This window comes from Oncorhynchus keta, chromosome 28, assembly GCF_023373465.1.
Source record: "Oncorhynchus keta strain PuntledgeMale-10-30-2019 chromosome 28, Oket_V2, whole genome shotgun sequence".
Taxonomy (NCBI): domain Eukaryota; kingdom Metazoa; phylum Chordata; class Actinopteri; order Salmoniformes; family Salmonidae; genus Oncorhynchus; species Oncorhynchus keta.
In genome coordinates this window covers 18898896-18922805 of record NC_068448.1, presented here as the reverse complement: position 1 = coordinate 18922805, position 23910 = coordinate 18898896, and the positions used below count along the sequence as shown (strand labels likewise).

Here is a 23910-nt window from a genome sequence, read left to right as displayed (position 1 = left end):
ATGACTAGGGTGGCTGGATTCTTTGACAATTTTCAGGGCCTTCCTCTGACACTGCATGGTACAGAGGTCCTGGATGGCAGGAAGCTAGGCCCCAGTGATGTACTGGGCCGTTCGCACTACCCTCTGTAGTGCGTTGCGGTCGGAGGCCGAGCAGTTGCCATACCAGTCAGGATGCTCTTGATGGTTCAGCTGTAGAACCTTTTGAGGATCTGAGGAAATGTTTCAGTCTCCTGAGGGGGAATAGGTTTTGTCGTGCCCGCTTCACGACAGTCATGCTGTGCTTGGACCATGTTAGTTTGTTGGTGATGTGGACACCAAGGAACTTGAAGCTCTCACCCTGCTCCACCGCAGCCCCGTCGAGGAGAATGGGGACGTGCTCCGCCTTCTTTTTCCTGTAGTCTACAATCATATCCTTTGTCTTGATCACGTTGAGGGAGAGGTTGTTGTCCTGGTACTGTCTCGTTGTTGTCAGTGATTATGCCTACCACTGTTGTGTCATCTGCAAATTTAATGATGGTGTTGGAGTCGTGCCTGGCCGTGCAGTCATGAGTGAACACGCACCCCTGAGGAGCCTCTGTGTTGAGGATCAGCGTGGCGGATATGTTGTTACATACCCTTACCACCTGGGGGCGGCCCGTCAGGAAGTCCAGGATCCAGTTGCAGAGGGAGGTGTTTAGCCCCAGAGTCCTTAGGTTATTGATAAGCTTTGAGGACACTACATTGATGAAAGTTGAGCTGTAGTCAATGAACAGCATTCTCACATAGGTGTTCCTTCTGTCCAGGTGGGAAAGGGCAGTGTGGAGTGCAATAGAGATTGCATCATCTGTGGATCTGTTGGGGCAGTATGAAAATTGGAGTGGGTCTAGGGTTTCTGGGATGATGGTGTTGATGTGAGCCATGACCAGCCTTTCAAAGCACTTCATGGCTACAGATGTGAGTGCTACAGGTCGGTAGTCATTTAGGCATGTTACCTTAGTGTTCTTGGGCACAGGCACTATGGTGGTCTGCTTAAAACATGTTGGTATTACAGACTTGGACTGGGAGAGTTTGAAAATGTCAGTGAAGACACTTGCTAGTTGGTCAGCGCATGCTCGCAGTACATGTCCTGGTAATCATTCTGGCCCTGCGGCCTTATGAATGTTGACCTGTCTAAAGGTCTTACTCACATCAGCTGTGGAGAGCGTGATCACACAGTCATCCGGTACAGCTGGTGCTCTCATGCATGTTTCAGTGTTATTTGCCTCAAAGTGAGCATAGAAGTAGTTTAGCTCGTCCGGTAGGCTCGTGTCACTGGGCAGCTCTCGGCTGTGCTTCCCTTTGTAATCTGTAATGGTTTGCAGGCCCTACCACATCCGACGAACGTCAGAGCCGGTGTAGTACGACTCGATCTTAGTCCTGTATTGATGCTTTGCCTATTTGATGGTTCGTCTGAGGGCATAGCGGGATTTCTTATAAGCTTCCGGGTTATAGTCCCACTCCTTGAAAGCGGCAGCTCTAGCCTTTAGCTCAGTGCGGATGCTGCCTATAATCCATGGTTTCAGGTTGGGGAATGTATGTGTGATCACTGTGGGGACGACGCCATCGATGCACTTATTGATGAAGCCAATGACAGCTGTGATGTACTCCTCAATGCCATTGGAGGAACCCGGAACATATTCCAGTCTGTGATAGCAAAACAGTCCTGTAGCTTAGCATCTGCTTCATCTGACCACTTTTTTATTGATCTAGTCACTGGTGCTTCCTGCTTGCTTGTAAGGATATACTTATGGTCAGATTTGCCAAATGGAGCACGAGGGAGATCTTTGTAAGCATCTCTGTGTGTGGAGTAGTGGAGTATAGGTGGTCCAGAGTTATTTTCCCTCTGGTTGCGCATTTAACATGTTGATAGAAATGAGGTAATTGGTCTTGGCCATGGTGGAGAGTTTGGAATCTGATTGATTGATTGCTTCTTTGGACAGGTGTCTTTTATACAGGTAACAAACTGAGATTAGGAGCACTCCCTTTAAGAGTGTGCTCCTAATCTCAGCTCGTTACCTGTATAAAAGACACGTGGGAGCCAGAAATCTTTCTGATTGAGAGGGGGTCAAATAGTTATTTCCCTCATTAAAATGCAAATCAATTTATAACATTTTTGACATGCATTTTTCTGGATTTTGTTGTTGTTATTCTGTCTCTCACTGTTCAAATAAACCTACCATTAAAATTATAGACTGATAATTTCTTTGTTAGTGGGAAAATGTACAAAATCAGCAGGAGATCAAATACTTTTTTCCCTCACTGTATGTACATGTAGGTATGGTTAAAGTGACTATGCATATATGATGAACAGAGAGTAGCAGAAGCGTAAAAACGCAGATAAACAACTGTAGCACAGTTGGTAGAACGCAGATAAACAAAGAAAAATGCACACATGACTGTAAGGCTTTGGATAAAAGCGTCTGATAAATGGCATATATTATATATTATTATTATTACGTAAAACATCTGCCTTCTGCTCCGGCGCCATTTTAACTACCAACAATATCAATGTTGTTGATGATCAGTTTGAGGCAGTTTGTGGGAGAGGATGCGAACATGTTGCAGGACAACATGGACAGGACATCTTACCTGTGAGTCCGTTGACCAGGGGAGACCTCTCTCTCTCCTCCTCGTCCTCCTCCTCGGGGGCTGCACTGTCCTTCCTGTCCATCTTGCTGACGGAGGTGGTGCGTTTCCTCTGGACCTCTGTATCAAACTCCTCATCAAACAGCACCTGATCTACCAGGTCAGGCTGCACCGGGCTGGGCTCCGCTGGGGGCTTGGGTGTCCCGTAGTAGTTCCCTGGTAGAGAACACACACAGCCGTGTCAATAGAAACAGTCAGTAACCTGGTAGAGAACACACACAGCCGTGTCAATAGAAACAGTCAGTAACCTGGTAGAGAACACACACAGGCGTGTCAATAGAAACAGTCAGTAACCTGGTAGAGAACACACACAGCCGTGTCAATAGAAACAGTCAGTAACCTGGTAGAGAACACACACAGCCGTGTCAATAGAAACAGTCAGTAACCTGGTAGAGAACACACACAGGCGTGTCAATAGAAACAGTCAGTAACCTGGTAGAGAACACACACAGCCGTGTCAATAGAAACAGTCAGTAACCTGGTAGAGAACACACACAGCCGTGTCAATAGAAACAGTCAGTAACCTGGTAGAGAACACACACAGCCGTGTCAATAGAAACAGTCAGTAACCTGGTAGAGAACACACACAGCCGTGTCAATAGAAACAGTCAGTAACCTGGTAGAGAACACACACAGCCGTGTCAATAGAAACAGTCTGTAACCTGGTAGAGAACACTCACAGCCGTGTCAATAGAAACAGTCAGTAGTAGTAACCTGGTAGAGAACACACACAGCCGTGTAAATAGAAACAGTCAGTAACCTGGTAGAGAACACACACAGCCGTGTCAATAGAAACAGTCAGTAACCTGGTAGAGAACACACACAGGCGTGTCAATAGAAACAGTCAGTAACCTGGTAGAGAACACACACAGCCGTGTCAATAGAAACAGTCAGTAACCTGGTAGAGAACACACACAGCCGTGTCAATAGAAACAGTCAGTAACCTGGTAGAGAACACACACAGGCGTGTCAATAGAAACAGTCAGTAACCTGGTAGAGAACACACACAGCCGTGTCAATAGAAACAGTCAGTAACCTGGTAGAGAACACACACAGCCGTGTCAATAGAAACAGTCAGTAACCTGGTAGAGAACACACACAGCCGTGTCAATAGAAACAGTCAGTAACCTGGTAGAGAACACACACAGCCGTGTCAATAGAAACAGTCAGTAACCTGGTAGAGAACACACACAGCCGTGTCAATAGAAACAGTCAGTAACCTGGTAGAGAACACACACAGCCGTGTCAATAGAAACAGTCAGTAACCTGGTAGAGAACACACACAGCCGTGTCAATAGAAACAGTCAGTAACCTGGTAGAGAACACACACAGGCGTGTCAATAGAAACAGTCAGTAACCTGGTAGAGAACACACACAGCCGTGTCAATAGAAACAGTCAGTAACCTGGTAGAGAACACACACAGCCGTATCAATAGAAACAGTCAGTAACCTGGTAGAGACGATGATACTTTATTAATCCCCAAGGGATTGTTAGGTTGTGGAGACAACGACAACTGTCTGATTACAATGAATACAGTACAGGTCATACATATTTTTACTATTTTCTAACAAATATGGAATCATGTAGTAACCAAAAATGTGTTCAACAAATCAAAATATATTTTATATTTGAGATTCTTCAAATAGTCACCCTTTGCCTTGATGACAGCTTTGCACACTCTTGGCATTCTCCCAAGCAGCTTCATGATGTGGTCACCTGGGATGCATTTCAATTAACAAGGTAAACAGAAGGAAGCCCTATTTGGTAAAAGACCAAGTCCATATTGTGGCAAGAACAGCTCAAATAAGCAAAGAGAAATGACAGTCTGTTACTACTTTAAGACATGAAGGTCAGTCAATCCTTAAAATTTCAAGAACTTTTCAAGTTTTTTCAAGTGCAGTCGCAAAAACTATCAAGCGCTAAGAGACTGCATAAATCAGGCCTTCATGGTCGAATTGCTGCAAAGAAACCACTACTACAGGACACCAATAACAAGAAGAGACTTGCTTGGGCCAAGAAACACGAGCAATGGGACATTAGACCGGTGGAAATCTGTCCTTTGGTCTGGAGTCTAAATTGGAGATTTTTGGTTCCAACCGCCGTGTCTTTGTGAGACACTGAGTAGGTGGATGGATGATCTCCGCATGTGTAGTTCCCACCGTGAAGCATGGAGGAGGAGGTGTGGGGGTGCTTTGCTGGTGACACTGTCAGTGATTTATTTAGAATTCAAGGCACACTTAACCAGCATGGATACCACAGCATTCTGCAGTGATACGCCATTCCAGCTGGTTTGGGCTTAGTGGGACTATCATGTATTTTTCAACAGGACAATGGCCCAACACACCTCCAGGCTGTGTAAGGGCTATTTGACCAAGAAGGAGTGCTGGAGTGCTGAATCAGATGACCTGGCCTCCACAATCCCCTGACCTCAACTCAATTGAGATGGTTAAGGATGAGTCGGACCGCAGCGGGAAGGAAAAGCAGCCAACAAGTTCTCAGCATATGTGGGAACTCCTTTAAGACTGTTGGAAAAGCATTCCAGGTGCAGCTGGTTGAGAGAATGCCAGGAGTGTTGAAAGCTGTCATCAAGGCAAAGGGTGGCTATTTGAAGAATCTCAAATATAAAATATATTTGGATTTGTTTAACACTTTTTTGTCACTACATGAATCCATATGTGTTATTTCATAGTTTTGATGTCTTCACTATTATTCTACAATGTAGAAAATAGCAAAAATAAAGAAAAACAATTGAATGAGTAGGTGTTCTAAAACTTTGGGCCAGCAGTGTATATGGCAGGTGCAACCACTCACATGCACACATACACGCACACAGAGAGAGAGAGAGAGAGAGAGAGAGAGAGAGAGAGAGAGAGAGAGAGAGAGAGAGGGGATAGAGATAGCCGGTCAGAAACAGTCATTCAATGACAGCCCTGGAGGAGAGATAGGACAGTTTATACTCAGCATGTCAACACTAAAAAGGGAAATGGATTCCCCACTGTAATGCAGCTCTGACCATAGCCTGGGCTCACTCTCCCTCTCTCCTTCCCCATCTCTCTCTCTCTCTTCTTATTGTCATATTTACTGCAGTGCAGTGCTGGGCTGTGCTCCCCAGAGCCCCGTGACAGAAGCCTTTATCCAGGACAGACCGGGTGAGGCGCTGCCTGGTTCTATTGGCTCTACTGGCTGTTTTATTGTTCTGTGTTGTGTACTGTGGTGCCCAGGGCCAAAACAGCACAACTCCCTCCGTGAGGAGAGGAACACTTTTTTTTGCTCCCTCCCTCACCTTCTCTCTCTCCCTCCCTCCCTCACCTTCTCTCTCTCTCTCTCTCTCCCTCCCTCACCTTCTCTCTCTCCCTCCCTCCCTCACCTTCTCTCTCTCTCTCTCTCCCTCCCTCACCTTCTCTCTCTCTCTCTCTCTCTCTCCCTCCCTCACCTTCTCTCTCTCTCTCCCTCCCTCCCTCACCCTCTCTCTCTCTCTCTCTCTCTCTCTCACCTCTCTCTCGCTCTCCCTCCCTCCCTCACCCTCTCTCCCTCTCTCCCTCCCTCCCTCACCTTCTCTCCCTCGCTCCCTCCCTCCCTCCCTCCCTCCCTCCCTCACCTCTCTCTCTCTCCTCCCTCTCCTCTCTCTCTCTCTCTCTCCCTCCCTCCCTCACCCTCTCTCCCTCCCTCCCTCCCTCCCTCACCTTCTCTCTCCCTCCCTCTCTCCCTTACCTCTCTCTCCCTCCCTCTCCCTCCCTCCCTCCCTCCCTCTCTCTCTCTCTCCCTCCCTCCCTCACATTCTCTCTCTCTCTCTCCCCCTTCCTCACCTTCTCTCTCTCTCTCCCTCCCTCCCTCCCTCCCTCTCTCTCTCTCTCTCTCCCCCCCACCTCTCTCTCTCTCTCTCTCCTCCCTCACCTTCTCTCTCTCTCTCCCTCCCTCACCTCTCTCTCTCTCTCTCTCTCTCTCTCTCTCTCTCTCCCTCCCTCCCTCCCTCTCTTCTCTCTCTCTCTCTCTCTCTCCTCTCTCTCTCTCTCTCTCTCTCTCTCCCTCCCTCCTTCTCTCTCTCTCTCCTCTCCTCCCTCCCTCGCCTTCTCTCCCTCCCTCCCTCCCTCCCTCCCTCCCTCCCTCCCTCCCTCCCTCCCTCCCTCCCTCCCTCCCCTCTCTCTCTCTCCCTCCCTCCCTCACTTTCTCTCTCTCTCTCTCTCCCTCCCTACCTCGCCTTCTCTCTCTCCCTCCCTCCCTCCCTCCCTTCTCTCCCTCCCTCCCTCCCTTCCTCCCTCCCTCTTCTCTCTCTCTCTCTCTCTCTCCCTCCCTCCCTCACCCTCTCTCCTCCTCCTCGCCTTCTCTCCCTCCCTCCGTCCCTCACCTTCTCTCTCTCTCTCTCTCTCTCTCTCTCTCTCTCTCTCACCCTCCCTCGCCTTCCCTCCCTCCCTCCCTCTCTCTCTCTCTCTCCCTCACCTTCTCTCTCTCCCTCCCTCCCTCCGTCCGTCACATTCTCTCTCTCCCTCCCTCACCTTCTCTCTCTCCCTCCCTCCCTTGCTCGCCTTCTCTCTCTCTCTCTCTCCCTCCCTCCCTTGCTCGCCTTCTCTCCCTCCCCTCAACTTCTCTCTCTCTCCCTCCCTCCCTCGCCTTCCTTCCCTCCCTCCCTCCCTCCCTCCCTCCCTCCCTCCCTCCCTCCCTCCCTCCCTCCCTCTCCTTCTCTCTCCCTCCCTCCCTCGCCTTCTCTCTATCTCTCTCTCTCTCTCTCTCTCTCTCTCTCTCTCTCTCTCTCTTCCCTCCCTCCCTCGCCTTCTCTCCCTCCCTCCCTCCCTCCTCCTCTCTCTCCCTCCCTCTCCTTCCCTCCCTCCCTCCCTCCCTCCCTCACCTTCTCTCTCTCCCTTCCTCTCACCTTCTTTCTCTCCCTCCCTCCCTCCCTCCCTCCCTCCCACCCTCACCTCTCTCTCTCTCTCTCTCCCTCCCTCCCTCACCTTCTCTCTCCCTCCCTCCGTCCATCACCTTCTCTCTCTCCCCCTCACCTTCTCTCTCTCCCTCCCTCGCCTTCTCTCTCTCTCTCTCTCTCTCTCTCTCTCTCTCTCTCTCTCTCTCTCTCTCTCTCTCTCCCTCCCTCACCCCTCTCCCTCCCTCCCTCCCTCACCTTCTCTCTCCCTCCCTCTCTCCCTTACCTTCTCTCCCTCCCTCCCTCCCTCCCTCACCCTCTCTCTCTCTCTCTCTCTCCCTCCCTCCCTCACATTCTCTCTCTCTCTCTCCCCCTCCCTCACCTTCTCTCTCTCTCTCCCTCCCTCCCTCACCTTCTCTCTCTCTCTCTCTCTCTCTCTCTCCCCCCCACCCTCTCTCTCTCTCTCTCTCTCTCCCTCCCTCACCCTCTCTCTCTCTCTCCCTCCCTCTCCTCTCTCTCTCTCTCTCTCTCTCTCTCTCTCTCTCTCTCCCTCCCTCCCTCCCTCTCTCTCTCTCTCTCTCTCTCTCTCTCTCTCTCTCTCTCTCTCTCCCTCCCTCACCTTCTCTCTCTCTCTCTCTCCCTCCCTCCCTCGCCTTCTCTCCCTCCCTCCCTCCCTCCCTCCCTCCCTCCCTCCCCTTCTCTCTCTCCCTCCCTCCCTCCTTTCTCTCTCTCTCTCTCCCTCCCTACCTCGCCTTCTCTCTCTCCCTCCCTCCCTCCCTCGCCTTCTCTCCCTCCCTCCCTTCCTCCCTCCCTCGCCTTCTCTCTCTCTCTCTCTCTCTCCCTCCCTCCCTCACCTCTCTCTCTCTCCCTCGCTCGCCTTCTCTCCCTCCCTCCGTCCCTCACCTTCTCTCTCTCTCTCTCTCTCTCTCTCTCTCTCTCTCTCTCTCTCTCACCCGCCCTCGCCTTCCCTCCCTCCCTCCCTCACCTTCTCTCTCTCTCTCTCCCTCCCTCCCTCACCTTCTCTCTCTCCCTCCCTCCCTCCGTCCGTCACATTCTCTCTCTCCCTCCCTCACCTTCTCTCTCTCCCTCCCTCCCTTGCTCGCCTTCTCTCTCTCTCTCTCCCTCCCTCCCTTGCCTTCTCTCCCTCCCTCAACTTCTCTCTCTCTCCTCCCTCCCTTCCTTCCCTCCCTCCCTCCCTCCCTCCCTCCCTCCCTCCTCCCTCCCTCCCTCCCTCCCTCCCTCCCTCCCTCCCTCCCTCCCTCTCCTCTCTCTCCCTCCCTCCCTCCTCCCTTCTCTCTCTCTCTCTCTCTCTCTCTCTCTCTCTCTCTCTCTCTCTCTCTCTCTCTCTCTCTCTCTCTCTCTCTCCTCTCTCTCTTTCCCTCCCTCCTCGCCTTCTCTCCCTCCCTCCCTCCCTCACCTTCTCTCTCTCTCCCTCCCTCGCCTTCCCTCCTCCCTCCCTCCCTCCCTCACCTTCTCTCTCTCCCTTCCTCTCACCTTCTTTCTCTCCCTCCCTCCCTCCCCCTCCCCCGCCCTCCCTCCCACCCTCACCTCTCTCTCTCTCTCTCCCTCCCTCCCTCACCTTCTCTCTCTCCCTCCCTCTCCATCACCTTCTCTCTCTCCCCCTCACCTTCTCTCTCTCCCTCCCACCTTCTCTCTCTCTCTCTCTCTCTCTCTCTCTCTCTCTCTCTCTCTCCCTCCCTCCCTCCCTCCCTCCCTCCCTCCCTCCCTCCCTCCCCCCTTCCTCTCTCACCTTCTTTCTCTCTCTCCCTCCCTCACCTTCTCTCTCTCTCTCCCTCCCCCTCCCTCCTCACCTTCTCTCTCTCCCTCCCTCCCTCCCTCACCTTCTCTCTCCCTCCCTCCTCCCTACCTCACCTTCTCTCTCGCCTTCTCTCTCTCTCTCTCCCTCGCCTTCTCTCTCTTTCTCTCCCTCCCTCACCTTCTCTCTCTCTCAGTCTCCCTCCCTCACCTTCTCTCTCTCCCTCTCTCACTCACCTTCTCTCTCTCTCTCTCCCTCGCCTTCTCTCTCCTACTGTGGGAAAGTTGACCCAATTTCACGATTTCTTTTCGCCTCCTCACAGCTAACCAGACAGAACAATCTAAAGAAAGAGAGGAAGGGGGAGAAACAGCAACTCAGGAGGGTATACATGTTGATTCATGTTGCTGTTCCCTCTCTTCCCTCTGCCCCTGGGAAGCCAGTCCTCCAGTGGCGCTGACTCTAGAGTAGAATGTAAAACTAACTCCTGGAGTTTCTCAGCCTATCTGGGGGGGTGGTGAGTTATAGTTATATCAGCGGAGGCTGAGGGGAGGACGGCTCATAATAATGGCTGGAACGGGGCGAATGAAACCATGTGTTTGACACCATTCCGCTCCAGCCATTACCACGAGACTGTCCTCCCCAATTAAAGTGACAACAACCTCCTGTTGCATGTACCATAGAGAGCTGCATGTACCATAGAGAGTTATTACATGTGGAGAAACATCTCTCAACAACATAGTAGTCTGTTTATAACACAGACGGGTTGCCTCATCTTATGGGTATTCATGGGAAAAATACCCAAACATCTAAGAGTAAACCTAGCTCAATGTGTTATGAAACATAGGCCCAGACCTGGCACAGCAAAATTAAAGATGTCATTATGCCAACATATTATCATTATTAAGTTATTAACATACACTGAGTATGACGGACTGACCAGGTGAATCCAGGTGAAAGCTATTGATCCCTTATTGATGTAACTTGTTAAATCCACTTCAATCAGTGTAGGTTAAAGAAGGATTTTTGAAACTTGAGACCATGTAGACATGGATTGTGTGTGTGTGCTATTCAGAGGGTCAAACAATAGGTTCCTGTGTGTATCCAGAATGGTCCACCACCCAAAGGACATCCAGACAACTTGACACAAATGGGGGAATCATTGGGGCGGCAGGGTAGCCTAGTGGTTAGAGCATTGGACTAGTCACCGAAAGGTTGCAAGTTCAAATCCCCGAGCTGACAAGGTACAAATCTGTCATTCTGCCCCTGAACAGGCAGTTAACCCACTGTTCCTAGGCCGTCATTGAAAATAAGAATTTGTTCTTAACTTCTTCGATATAGGGGGCGCTCTTTTAATTTTTGTATAAAAAAAACTTTCCCGTTTTAAACAAGATATTTTGTCACGAAAAGATGCTCGACTATGCATATAATTGACAGCTTTGGAAAGAAAACACTCTGACGTTTCCAAATCTGCAAAGATATTATCTGTGAGTGCCACAGAACTGATGCTACAGGCGAAACCAAGATGGAATTTCAAACAGGAAATGTCCCAGATTTTGAATGCGCTTTGTTCCAATGTCTCCTTATATGGCTGTGAATGTGCAAGGAATGAGCCTACACTTTCTGTCGTTTCCCCAAGGTGTCTGCAGCATTGTGACGTATGTGTAGGCATATCATTGGAAGATTGATCATAAGAGACGACATTTACCAGGTGCTCCGGTTGGTGTCCTCCGTTGCAATTATTGCCCAATCTCCAGCTGCGTGCATTTTTCCATTTGGTTCAGAGGAGAAACCAAACTGCCACGAATGACTTATCATCGAATAGATATGTGAAAAACACATTGAGGATTGATTCTAAACAACGTTTGCCATGTTTCTGTCGATATTATGGAGTTAATTTGGAAAAAGTTCGGCGTTGTAATGACTGAATTTTCGGGGGTTTTTCTTAGCCAAACGTGATGAACAAAACGGAGCAATTTCTCCTACACAAATAATATTTTTGGAAAAACTGAACATTTGCTATCTAACTGAGAGTCTCCTCATTGAAAACATCCAAAGTTCTTCAAAGGTAAATGAATTCATTTGAATGCTTTTCTTGTTTTTGTGAAAATGTTGCCTGCTGAATGCTAGGCTTAATGCTATGCTAGCTATCAATACTCTTACACAAATGCTTGTGTAGCTATGGTTAAAAAGCATATTTTGAAAATCTGAGATGACAGTGTTGTTAACAAAAGGCTAAGCTTGTGAGCCAATATATTTATTTAATTTCATTTGCGATTTTCATGAATAGTTAACGTTGCGTTATGGTAATGAGCTTGAGGCTATAATTACGCTCCCGGATACGGGATTGCTCGACGCAACAGGTTAACTGACTTGCAGAGTTAAATAAAGGTAAAATAAATTGGAGTCAACATGGGCTGGCATTCCTGAGGAACACGTTTGGTTTTTAGACTCGCTCTTTAATATATTCATAATAGAAACAAATCATTTGTATTATTTACACCCTGTATTAAGTTAATAACTTATGGGTTGCTTATTTAACAAATCTGGCCTTAATGCTACTCTTATGTCTAGACTACCACCCCTCAGAGTCTGGTTCCTCTCTAGGTTTCTGCCTTTCTAGGGAGTTTTTCCTAGCCACCGTGCTTCTACATCTGCATTGCTTGCTGTTTGGGGTTATAGGAAGGGTTTCTGTGAAAGCACTTTGTTATGTCTGCTGATGTAAATACACTTGATTGATTGATTGATGTCTGTCTGTCTGTGACAGAGAAGAGAAGCTCTGAGAGTGGCGAGAGGTAGGAGTCATTTTACTGTGTGACCCCCTCCCCACACCTGTGTCCCTCCTCTTTGACTGCCATGACCCTGGAGATACATTCAACAGCCCTTAGCAGAGACCCTGCTGGTTGTGTGGGGAAAGAAGCTACTGGTGTGTAACTGAAGTGTTTTGGCTACTGCCTGAAACAGATATCCAGCTTCCCTCCTGCACTGCACTGAGCCACACAGCCATCAACACACCTTCTCCTCAGCCACAGACAACCAACCAAACCATCCATCCATACTGCTGCACTCCTCCTTCCCTCCATCTCCCTATCTCTGACATCTGGTTGACACATTTGCATGTGTCAAAACACAGCTTCATTATACTTGAGCACGGAGCGATGAAGATGAAAGATAGGTGGCCTTCTTTAATCCAGACCTGGTACCACATGACCCAGCCACCTTCCTCCCTCTCTTCTACTTCCCTTCCTTGCTCTCTCTCTCTCTCTCTCTCTCTCTCTCTCTCTCTCTCTCTCTCTCTCTCTCTCTCTCTCTCTCTCTCTCTCTCTCTCTCTCTCTGTATCTCTCTCTGTATCTCTCTCTCTCTGTATCTCTCTCTCTGTATCTCTCTCTCTCTGTATCTCTCTCTCTGTATCTCTCTCTGTATCTCTCTCTCTGTATCTCTCTCTGTATCTCTCTCTCTCTGTATCTCTCTCTCTGTATCTCTCTCTCTGTATCTCTCTCTCTGTATCTCTCTCTCTCTGTATCTCTCTCTCTGTATCTCTCTCTCTGTATCTCTCTCTCTCTCTCTCTCTCTGTATCTCTGTATCTCTGTATCTCCCTCCCCACCACTATCTGGCCTTTAGTCTCTCTCTAACCCCCCACCTCTCTCTCCCTCTCTTCATCTCCCCACATCTCCTTCTTGCTCCTCTCTCTCTCCCTCCCTCTCTCAGGCCCAGTGGTGTGTGATTAATAGCTCATAAACACAGCTCTCCTAGTCTCTGATTAATGTGTACTAGAGAGTACAGAGAGGGAGAGGGGGGAGTGGAGAGGACAGAGGAAGAGGGGACAGAGGGAGGAGAGAGGAAGAGGGGACAGAGGGAGGAGAGAGGAAGAGGGGACAGAGGGAGGAGAGAGGAAGAGGGGACAGCGGGAGGGGAGAGGAAGAGGAGACAGAGGGAGGAGAGAGGAAGAGGGGACAGCGGGAGGGGAGAGGAAGAGGGGACAGCGGGAGGGGAGAGGAAGAGGGGACAGCAGGAGGGGAGAGGAAGAGGGGACAGCGGGGGGAGGGAGAGGAAGAGGGGACAACAGGAAGAGGGACAGAGAGGAAGAGAGGGACAGCAGGAGGGGAGAGGAAGAGGGGACACAGGGGAGGGGAGAGGAAGAGGGGACAGCGGGGAGGGGAGAGGAAGAGGGGACAGCGGGAGGGGAGAGGAGAGGAAGAGGGACAGCGGGAGGGGAGAGGAAGAGGGGACAGGGGAGGAGGGGAGAGGAAGAGGGGACAACAGGAGGGGAGAGGAAGAGGGGACAGAGGGAGGGGGAGAGGAAGAGGGGACAGAGGGAGGGGAGAGGAAGAGGGGACAGCGGGAGGGAGGAAGGGGAGAGGAAGAGGGGACAGAGGGGGAGGGGAGAGGAAGAGGGGACAACAGGAGGGGAGAGGAAGAGGGGACAGCGGGAGGGGAGAGGAAGAGGGGACAGAGGGAGGGGAGGGAAGAGGGGACAGGGAGGGAGGAGAGAGGAAGAGGGGACAGAGGGAGGAGAGAGGAAGAGGGGACAGCGGGAGGGGAGAGGAAGAGGGGACAGCGGGAGGAGAGAGGAAGAGGGGACAGAGGGAGGAGAGAGGAAGAGGGGACAGAGGGAGGAGAGAGGAAGAGGGGACAGCGGGAGGGGAGAGGAAGAGGGGACAGAGGGAGGAGAGAGGAAGAGGGGACAGCGGGAGGGAGAGGAAGAGGGGACAGAGGGAGGAGAGAGGAAGAGGGGACAGAGGGAGGAGAGAGGAAGAGGGGACAGCGGGAGGGGAGAGGAAGAGGGGACAGAGGGAGGGGAGAGGAAGAGGGGACAGCGGGAGGGGAGAGGAAGAGGGGACAGCGGGAGGGGAGAGGAAGAGGGGACAGAGGGAGGGGAGAGGAAGAGGGGACAGCGGGAGGGGAGAGGAAGAGGGGACAGCGGGAGGGGAGAGGAAGAGGGGACAGCGGGAGGGGAGAGGAAGAGGGGACAGCGGGAGGGGAGAGGAAGAGGGGACAGCAGGAGGGGGAGAGGAAGAGGGGACAACAGGAGGGGAGAGGAAGAGGGGACAGCGGGAGGAAGGGAGAGGAAGAGGGGACAGCAGGAGGGGAGGGAGAGGGAAGAGGGGACAACAGGAGGGGAGAGGAAGAGGGACAGCGGGAGGAGAGGAAGAGGAGACAGCGGGAGGGGGAGAGGAAGAGGGGACAGCAGGGGAGGGGAGAGGGAAGAGGGGACAGAAGGGAGGGGAGAGGAAGAGGGGACAGCGGGAGGGGAGAGGAAGAGGGGACAGCAGGAGGGGAGAGGAAGAGGGGACAGCGGGAGGGGAGAGGAAGAGGGGACAGCGGGAGGGGAGAGGAAGAGGGGACAGCAGGAGGGGAGAGGAAGAGGGGACAGCGGGAGGGGAGAGGAAGAGGGGACAGCGGGAGGGGAGAGGAAGAGGGGACAGCGGGAGGGGAGAGGAAGAGGGGACAGCGGGAGGGGAGAGGAAGAGGGGACAGCAGGAGGGGAGAGGAGAGGGAAGAGGAAGAGGGGACAGCGGGAGGGGAGAGGAAGAGGGACAGCGGGAGGGGGAGAGGAAGAGGGACAGCAGGAGGGGAGAGGAAGAGGGGACAGCGGGAGGGGAGAGGAAGAGGGGACAGCGGGAGGGGAGAGGAAGAGGGGACAGCAGGAGGAGAGGAGAGGGGACAGCAGGAGGAGGGGACAGCAGGAGGGGGAGAGGAAGAGGGGACAGAAGGAGGGGAGAGGAGAGGACAGCGGGAGGGGGAGAAGAGGGACAGCGGGAGGGGAGAGGAGGGGAGGAGGGGAGAGGAAGAGGGACAGCGGGAGGGGAGAGGAAGAGGGGACAGAGGGAGGAGGGGAGCGGGAGGAAGAGGGGACAGCGGGAGGGGAGAGGAAGAGGGGACAGCGGGAGGGGAGAGGAAGAAGAGGGACAGCGGGAGGGGAGAGGAAGAGGGGACAGCGGGAGGGGAGAGGAAGAGGGGACAGCGGGAGGGGAGAGGAAGAGGGGACAGCGGGAGGGGAGAGGAAGAGGGGACAGCAGGAGGGGAGAGGAAGAGGGGACAGCGGGAGGGGAGGGAAGAGGGGACAGAGGAGGAAGAGGGGGACAGCGGGAGGGGAGAGGAAGAGGGGACAGCGGGAGGGGAGAGGAAGAGGGGACAGGGAGGGGGGAGGAAGGAAGAGGGGACAGCGGGAGGGGAGAGGAAGAGGGGACAGCGGGAGGGGAGAGGAAGAGGGACAGCAGGAGGGGAGAGGAAGGGGACAGCGGGAGGGGAGAGGAAGAGGGGACAGCGGGAGGGGAGGGGAGAGGAAGAGGGGACAGCGGGAGGGGAGAGGAAGAGGGGACAGCGGGAGGGGGAGAGGAAGAGGGGACAGCAGGAGGGGAGAGGAAGAGGGGACAGCGGGAGGGGAGAGGAAGAGGGGACAGCGGGAGGGGAGAGGAAGAGGGACAGCAGGAGGGGAGAGGAAGAGGGGACAGCAGGGGAGAGGAAGAGGGGAGGAGGGAGAGAGGGGACAGCAGGAGGGAGGGGGAGAGGAAGAGGGACAGCAGGAGGGGAGGAAGAGGGGAGCGGGAGGGGAGAGGGGAGGGGAGCAGGAGGGAAGGAAGAGGAGACAGCAGGAGGGGAGAGGAAGAGGAGACAGCGGGAGGGGAGGGGGAGAGGAAGAGGGGGACAGCAGGAGGGGAGAGGAAGAGGGGACAGCGGGAGGGGAGAGGAAGAGGGACAGCAGGAGGGGAGAGGAAGAGGGGACAGCGGGAGGGGAGAGGAAGAGGAGACAGCGGGAGGGGAGAGGAAGAGGGGACAGCAGGAGGGGAGAGGAAGAGGAGACAGCGGGAGGGGAGAGGAAGAGGAGACAGCAGGAGGGGAGAGGAAGAGGAGACAGCGGGAGGGGAGAGGAAGAGGGGACAGCGGGAGGGGAGAGGAAGAGGAGACAGCGGGAGGGGAGAGGAAGAGGGGACAGCGGGAGGGGAGAGGAAGAGGAGACAGCAGGAGGGGAGAGGAAGAGGGGACAGCGGGAGGGGAGAGGAAGAGGAGACAAAGGAGGGAGAGGGAGAGGAAGAGGGGACAGCAGGAGGGGAGAGGAAGAGGGGACAGCGGGAGGGGAGGGAGAGGAAGAGGGGACAGAGGGAGGGGAGCGGGAGGAAGAGGAGGACAGCAGGAGGGGAGAGGAAGAGGGGACAGCGGGAGGGGAGAGGAAGAGGGAGACAGCGGGAGGGGAGAGGAAGAGGGACAGCAGGAGGGGAGAGGAAGAGGGGACAGCGGGAGGGGAGAGGAAGAGGAGACAGCAGGAGGGGAGAGGAAGAGGGGACAGCAGGAGGGGAGAGGAAGAGGGGACAGCAGGAGGGGAGAGGAAGAGGGGACAGCAGGAGGGGAGAGGAAGAGGAGACAGCAGGAGGGGAGAGGAAGAGGGGACAGCAGGAGGGGAGAGGAAGAGGGGACAGCAGGAGGGGAGAGGAAGAGGGGACAGCAGGAGGGGAGAGGAAGAGGGGACAGCGGGAGGGGAGAGGAAGAGGAGACAGCAGGAGGGGAGAGGAAGAGGGGACAGCAGGAGGGGAGAGGAAGAGGGGACAGCAGGAGGGGAGAGGAAGAGGGGACAGCGGGAGGGGAGAGGAAGAGGAGACAGCGGGACGGGAGAGGAAGAGGGGACAGCAGGAGGGGAGAGGAAGAGGGGACAGCAGGAGGGGAGAGGAAGAGGAGACAGCGGGACGGGAGAGGAAGAGGGGTGTGTGTGTGTGTGTGTGTGTGTGTCAGCTGTTTGTTCACCTGCACCTGCCCGCAATTGCTAATAACAAATCCACAACTGCCCGACTATATGTGATAAAGTGAAAATCTGAGGCCCATACCCAACCCTAACCTGATAATATAGAAAATGCGCTGTAGGCTAGAGTAAGAGATTAGCCGAACGATTTTTGGACAGGGGGTGCAGGATTTTTTTTGCCTGATTTATAATTTCTGATGTATTGTAGGTCATTTGTTTGTCAACTCTATAATCAGATATAGCTTCTCTTCTGTCATTATATGTTGCCCTAGAAGACTAAATAAACCCTCACTCAACAGAAGAAAAAAAAATGGAAAGATTTTTTGTGAAAAATGTCCAAATGTCCAAACAGTTTGACCAGTTGTAAAGAAATGGAAAGCTGTGAAAATGACCCCATGTGTTTTGGATAAGATTTCAGTTTGGCTTAGATGCATTTTTTATGTGTTTGGATTACTAGCAGCTTTTATGATGCTGATAAAGTTAGCACCTGTTCCAGAGTCAACATTTTGCCTACATTTGGTGTATCATTTTATTGCAAGAAATGCTTAATTTGGCAGGAGTTAATATTAAGGCTACATAAGAGGTTATAGTTATAGACCTACAGTCAGTGTCCAGATTTCAGTTTCCATTTAACCCATCTGAATTGTTGCAGATGACATTCATATTCTGACTATCTCTGAAACTCAATTAAATAATACCTTTGATGATACAGTGGTAGCAATACATTGTTATAACATCTACCGAAAAGACAGAAATGCCAATGGGGGCCAGTGTTGCGGTCTATATTCGGATCCTCATTTCTGTAAAGCTTAGAGAAGATCTAATGTTAAATACTGTTGAAGTAATTTGGAAAAAGGTTCATCTGCCTCACATGAAGCCCATTATTGTGGGAAGCTGCTATAGATCGCCAAGTGCTAACAGTCAGTATCTGGATAATATGTGTGAAATGCTTGATATTGTATATGATATCAACAGAGAAGTATATTTTCTGGGTGATTTAAATGTTGACTGGCTCTCATCAAGCTGCGCACTCAAGAAAAAAAGTATAATTGTAATCAGTGCCTGCAACCTGATTCAGGTTGTCAATCAACCTATCAGGGCAGTTACAAACAGCACATTACTGAAATCCTCAACATGTATTGATCACATCTTTACTAACGCTGCAAAAATTTGCTTTAAAACAGTATCCAAATCCATAGCATGTAGTGATCACAATATAACAGCCATATCTAGGAAAACCAAAGTTCCAAAGGCTGGGCCTAAAATAGTGTATAAGAGGTCATACAATAAGTTTTGTAGTGATTCTTATGTTGATGATATAAATAATATTTGCTGGTCTGTGGTGTGTAATGAGGAGCAACCAGACACTGCTGGTCTGTGGTGTGTAATGAGGAGCAACCAGACACTGCTGGTTTGTGGTGTGTAATGAGGAGCAACCAGACACTGCTGGTTTGTGGTGTGTAATGAGGAGCAACCAGACACTGCTGGTCTGTGGTGTGTAATGAGGAGCAACCAGACACTGCTGGTCTGTGGTGTGTAAGGAGGAGCAACCAGACACTGCTGGTCTGTGGTGTGTAAGGAGGAGCAACCAGACACTGCTGGTCTGTGGTGTGTAAGGAGGAGCAACCAGACACTGCTGGTCTGTGGTGTGTAATGAGGAGCAACCAGACACTGCTGGTCTGTGGTGTGTAAGGAGGAGCAACCAGACACTGCTGGTCTGTGGTGTGTAATGAAGAGCAACCAGACACTGCTGGTCTGTGGTGTGTAATGAAGAGCAACCAGACACTGCTGGTCTGTGGTGTGTAATGAAGAGCAACCAGACACTGCTGGTCTGTGGTGTGTAATGAAGAGCAACCAGACACTGCTGGTCTGTGGTGTGTAATGAGGAGCAACCAGACACTGCTGGTCTGTGGTGTGTAAGGAGGAGCAACCAGACACTGCTGGTCTGTGGTGTGTAAGGAGGAGCAACCAGACACTGCTGGTCTGTGGTGTGTAATGAGGAGCAACCAGACACTGCTGGTCTGTGGTGTGTAAGGAGGAGCAACCAGACACTGCTGGTCTGTGGTGTGTAATGAGGAGCAACCAGACGCTGCTGGTCTGTGGTGTGTAATGAGGAGCAACCAGACGCTGCTGGTCTGTGGTGTGTAATGAGGAGCAACCAGACGCTTCTGGTCTGTGGTGTGTAATGAGGAGCAACCAGACACGGCTGGTCTGTGGTGTGTAATGAGGAGCAACCAGACGCTGCTGGTCTGTGGTGTGTAATGAGGAGCAACCAGACACTGCTGGTCTGTGGTGTGTAATGAGGAGCAACCAGACACTGCTGGTCTGTGGTGTGTAAGGAGGAGCAACCAGACACTGCTGGTCTGTGGTGTGTAATGAAGAGCAACCAGACGCTGCTGGTCTGTGGTGTGTAATGAAGAGCAACCAGACACTGCTGGTCTGTGGTGTGTAATGAGGAGCAACCAGACACTGCTGGTCTGTGGTGTGTAATGAGGAGCAACCAGACACTGCTGGTCTGTGGTGTGTAATGAGGAGCAACCAGACACTGCACTTGACACATTTATGAAAATGCTTTTTCCAGTTACTAATAAGCACACACCCATTAAGACACCGACTGTAAAAACTGTTAAATCCCCTTGGATTAATGAAGAATTTAACAATTTTATGGCTGAGAGGGATGAGGCAAAAGGTATGGCAAATAAGTCTGGCAGCACAACCGACTGACAAACATACTGCAAATTGAGAAATGATGTAACTAAACTAAATAAAAATAAACAATAATGTGAAAAAAAGTATATAAAGAATGATAGTAAAACGCTTTGGCGCACCTTAAATTAAATGTGGGCAAAAAAGCAAACTCAGCTCCAACATTCATTGAATCAGATGTCTTATTCATCACAAAACCCACTGATATTGCCAACTGCTTTAATGATTTTTTCATTGGCATGATTAGTAAACTTAGGCATGACATGCCAGGAACAAACACTGACACTACACATATACAAGTACAGTGAGGCAAACAAGTATTTAGTCAGCCACCAATTGTGCAAGTTCTCCCACTTAAAAAGATGAGAGGCCTGTCATTTTCATCATAGGTACACTTCAACTATGACAGACAAAATGTGAAGAAAAAAATCCAGAATATCACATTGTAGGATTTTTAATGAATTTATTTGCAAATTATGGTGGAAAATAAGTATTTGGTCAATAACAAAAGTTTATCTCAATACTTTGTTATATACACTTTGTTGGCAATGACAGAGGTCAAACGTTTTCTGTAAGTCTTCACAAGGTTTTCACACACTGTTGCTGGTATTTTGGCCCATTCCTCCATGCAGATCTCCTCTAGAGCAGTGATGTTTTGGGGCTGTTGCTGGGGAACACGGACTTTCAACTCCCGCCAAAGATTTTCTATGGGGTTGAGATCTGGAGACTGGCTAGGCCACTCCAGGACCTTGAAATGCTTCTTACGAAGCCACTCCTTCGTTGCCCGGGCGGTGTGTTTGGGATCATTGTCATGTTGAAAGACCCAGCCACGTTTCATCTTCAATGCCCTTGCTGATGGAAGGAGGTTTTCACTCAAAATCTCACGATACATGTCCCCATTCATTCTTTCCTTTACATGGATCAGTCGTCCTGGTCCCTTTACAGAAAAACAACCCCAAAGCATGATGTTTCCACCCCCATGCTTCACAATAGGTATGGTGTCCTTTGGATACAACTCAGCATTCTTTGTCCTCCAAACACGACGAGTTGAGTTTTTACCAAAAAGTTCTGTTTTGGTTTCATCTGACCATATGACATTCTCCCAATCTTCTTCTGGATCATCCAAATGCTCTCTAGCAAACTTCAGGGGGACACGTCTGGCACTGCAGATTGTGAGTCCCTGGCGGCGTAGTGTGTTACTGATGGTAGGCTTTGTTACTTTGGTCCCAGCTCTCTGCAGGTCATTCACTAGGTCCCCCCGTGTGGTTCTGGGATTTTTGCTCACCGTTCTTGTGATCACTTTGACCCCACGGGGTGAGATCTTGCGTGGAGCCCCAGATCGAGGGAGATTATCAATGGTCTTGTATGGAGTTTGGAGTGTGACTGTTTGAGGTTGTGGACAGGTGTCTTTTATACTGATAACAAGTTCAAACAGGTGCCATTAATACAGGTAACGAGTGGAGGACAGAGGAGCCTCTTAAAGAAGAAGTTACAGGTCTGTGAGAGCCAGAAATCTTGCTTGTTTGTAGGTGACCAAATACTTATTTTCCACCATAATTTGCAAATACATTCTTTAAAAATCCTACAATGTGATTTTCTGAATATTTCTCTCTCATTTTGTCTGTCATAGTTGAAGTGTACCTATGATGAAAATTGCAGGCCTCTCTCATCTTTTTAAGTGGGAGAACTTGCACAATTGGTGGCTGACTAAATACTTTTTTGCCCCACTGTATATCTGACCAAATGATGAAAGACAAACATAGTACTTTTGAAATCCGTAAAGTGAGTGCTGGAAGAAGTGAAACAATGATTGTTGTCTATCAACAATGACAAGCTACCGGGGTCTGTCAAACTAGATGGAAAATTACTGAGTATAATAGCGGGCGATATTGCCACTCCTGTTTGCCATATCTTCAATTTAAGCCTACTGGAAAGTGTGTTCCCTCAGGCTTGGAGGGAAGCAAATGTCATAGCCCCCTTTACTGGCTCAAATACCCGACCAATCAGCCTGTTACCAACAGTTAGTAAACTTTTGGAAAGAATTGTGTTTGACCAGATACAATGTTATTTTACAGTAAACAAATTGACAGCAGACTTTCAGCATGCTTATAGGGAAGCACATTCAACAAGCACAGCACTCACACAAATGACTTATGAAATTGATGCTAAAACGATTGTGGGCGCTATCTTGTTAGACTTCATTGGGGCTTTTGACATTATTGATCATAGCCTGCTACTGGAAAAACGGATGCGTTAGGGCTTTACACCCCTGCTATAATGTGGATAAAGAGTTACCTGTTTAACAGAACACAGAGGGTGTTCTTTAATGGGAGCCTCTCCAACATAATCCAAGAAGAATCCGGAATTTCCCAGGGCAGCTATTTAGGCCCCTTACTTTTAAAAATCTTTACTACTTGGGTAAAGCCAGTGTCTATGTGTGCGGATAACTCAACATTATACACGTCAGCTACTACAGAGACTGAAATGACACTTAAAGAGCTGCAGTTAGTTTCAGCATGGGTGGCAAGGAATAAGTTAGTCCTAAATATTTCCAAAACTAAAAGCATTATATTTGGGACAAATCAGTCACTAAACCCTAAACCTCAACTAAATCTCGTAATGAATAATGTGGACAATGAGCAAGTTGAGGTGACTAAACTGCTTGGAGTAACCCTGGATTGTAAACTGTCATGGTCAAAACATATTGATACAACAGTAGCTAAGATGGGGAGAAGTCTGTCCATAATAAAGCGCTGCTCTGCCTTCTTAACAACACTATCAACAAGGCAGGTCCTGCAAGCCCTAGTTTTGTCGCACCTGGACGACTGTTCAGTCGTGTTCTCAGGTGCCACAAAGAGGAACTTGCAAAAAGTACAATTGTCTCAGAACAGGGCAGCACAGCTGGCCCTTAAAAGAACACAGGGAGCTAACATTATTGATATGCATCTCTTATGGCTCAAAGTGGAAGAGAGATTGACTTCATCATTACTTGTTTTTGTAAGAAGTGTTGACAACCTGAATGTACCGAGCTGTCTGTTTAAACTACTAGCACACAGTTCGGACCCATGCATCCCCACAATACATGTCACCAGAACAGAATATGGGAGGCGCACAGTACTACATAGAGCCATGACTACGTGGATCTCTATTTCACATCAGGTAACTGATGCATGCAGTAGAATCTGATTTAAAAAAATACACCTTATGGAACAGTGGGGACTGTGAAGAGACACACACAAAAGGTACAGACACACACATACACACAAGATCTAGCACACACGTATATAGTAATATTGTTGTATGGTGGTATTATACATTTTGTATTGTGTTTGGACCCCAGGAAGAGTAGCGGCTGCCTTGGCAACAGCTAATGGGGATAACTAAGAAATACAAATACAACCAGTAGGCTACTGGTGCCATAGGCCTATTTGAAGTCCCCGTCTTGTGACTGTTGAATTTGTATAACGCTTCACAATCATCACACATTACTGCCATCATCCTCTTTTACCACTTCACCAAATCTTTCTGGCCCTCCCTTCTCTTTATTTTCAACTCTCCATTTACTAACCTTTCCCTAATTCAAATCAACTCCGTCATTGTCCTTTTTGCCTCCGTGTATTTTTCTGCCTGTTCCCAAAAGCATTTGGTGATTAGCGTACAGGCTATGTTGTGCACGTATAGTTAGGTCCTAAAGCTTAGGCTTACGCACTAAGGACAGATAGTCGGAAATAATGAGAGAAAAACCTCAATGTCGTCCATAGATTTAAATTGCATTAGATTAGATTTAAATTGCAAGAATTATGCATTAATGGATTTTTCAAAGTATTGTTTTCTCTCTATTCAACCTGCCTGCCACCCACCCACCCTTCAGCCATCACCTCTAAGCATTATGTGAATTGGTCCAGACTAGGCTGTGTGTCTGGAGAGAAGTGTTCGCCGAATGTCTCGGATGAGTGAATGTGCTGATCATCCAAATACAAGAGGATCACAAACGTGCAAATGTTCTTCACTGCTTGCATTCACTCCTTCAGCCTGGTCTGTCCGTCACTAGTCATGTGAGATCATTTATTAAATCACAAACATCTGTTCTGTTGTGAATACCAAACAATTTTTTTCAGACTGGTTCAACCCGCGCATCACTAGTGTGTGGAGTAGGGGGGCTACATTCCTGATGTGGGTTTAATGTTTGTGAGA

The 23910-nt window shown here is 50.0% G+C and overlaps 1 pseudogene; it reads right to left on the bottom strand.

Moving 5' to 3' along the window:
* The window catches only part of LOC118380495 (membrane-associated guanylate kinase, WW and PDZ domain-containing protein 3-like), a 311983-nt pseudogene that overhangs the window by 111507 nt on the left and 176566 nt on the right, over positions 1-23910 (bottom strand).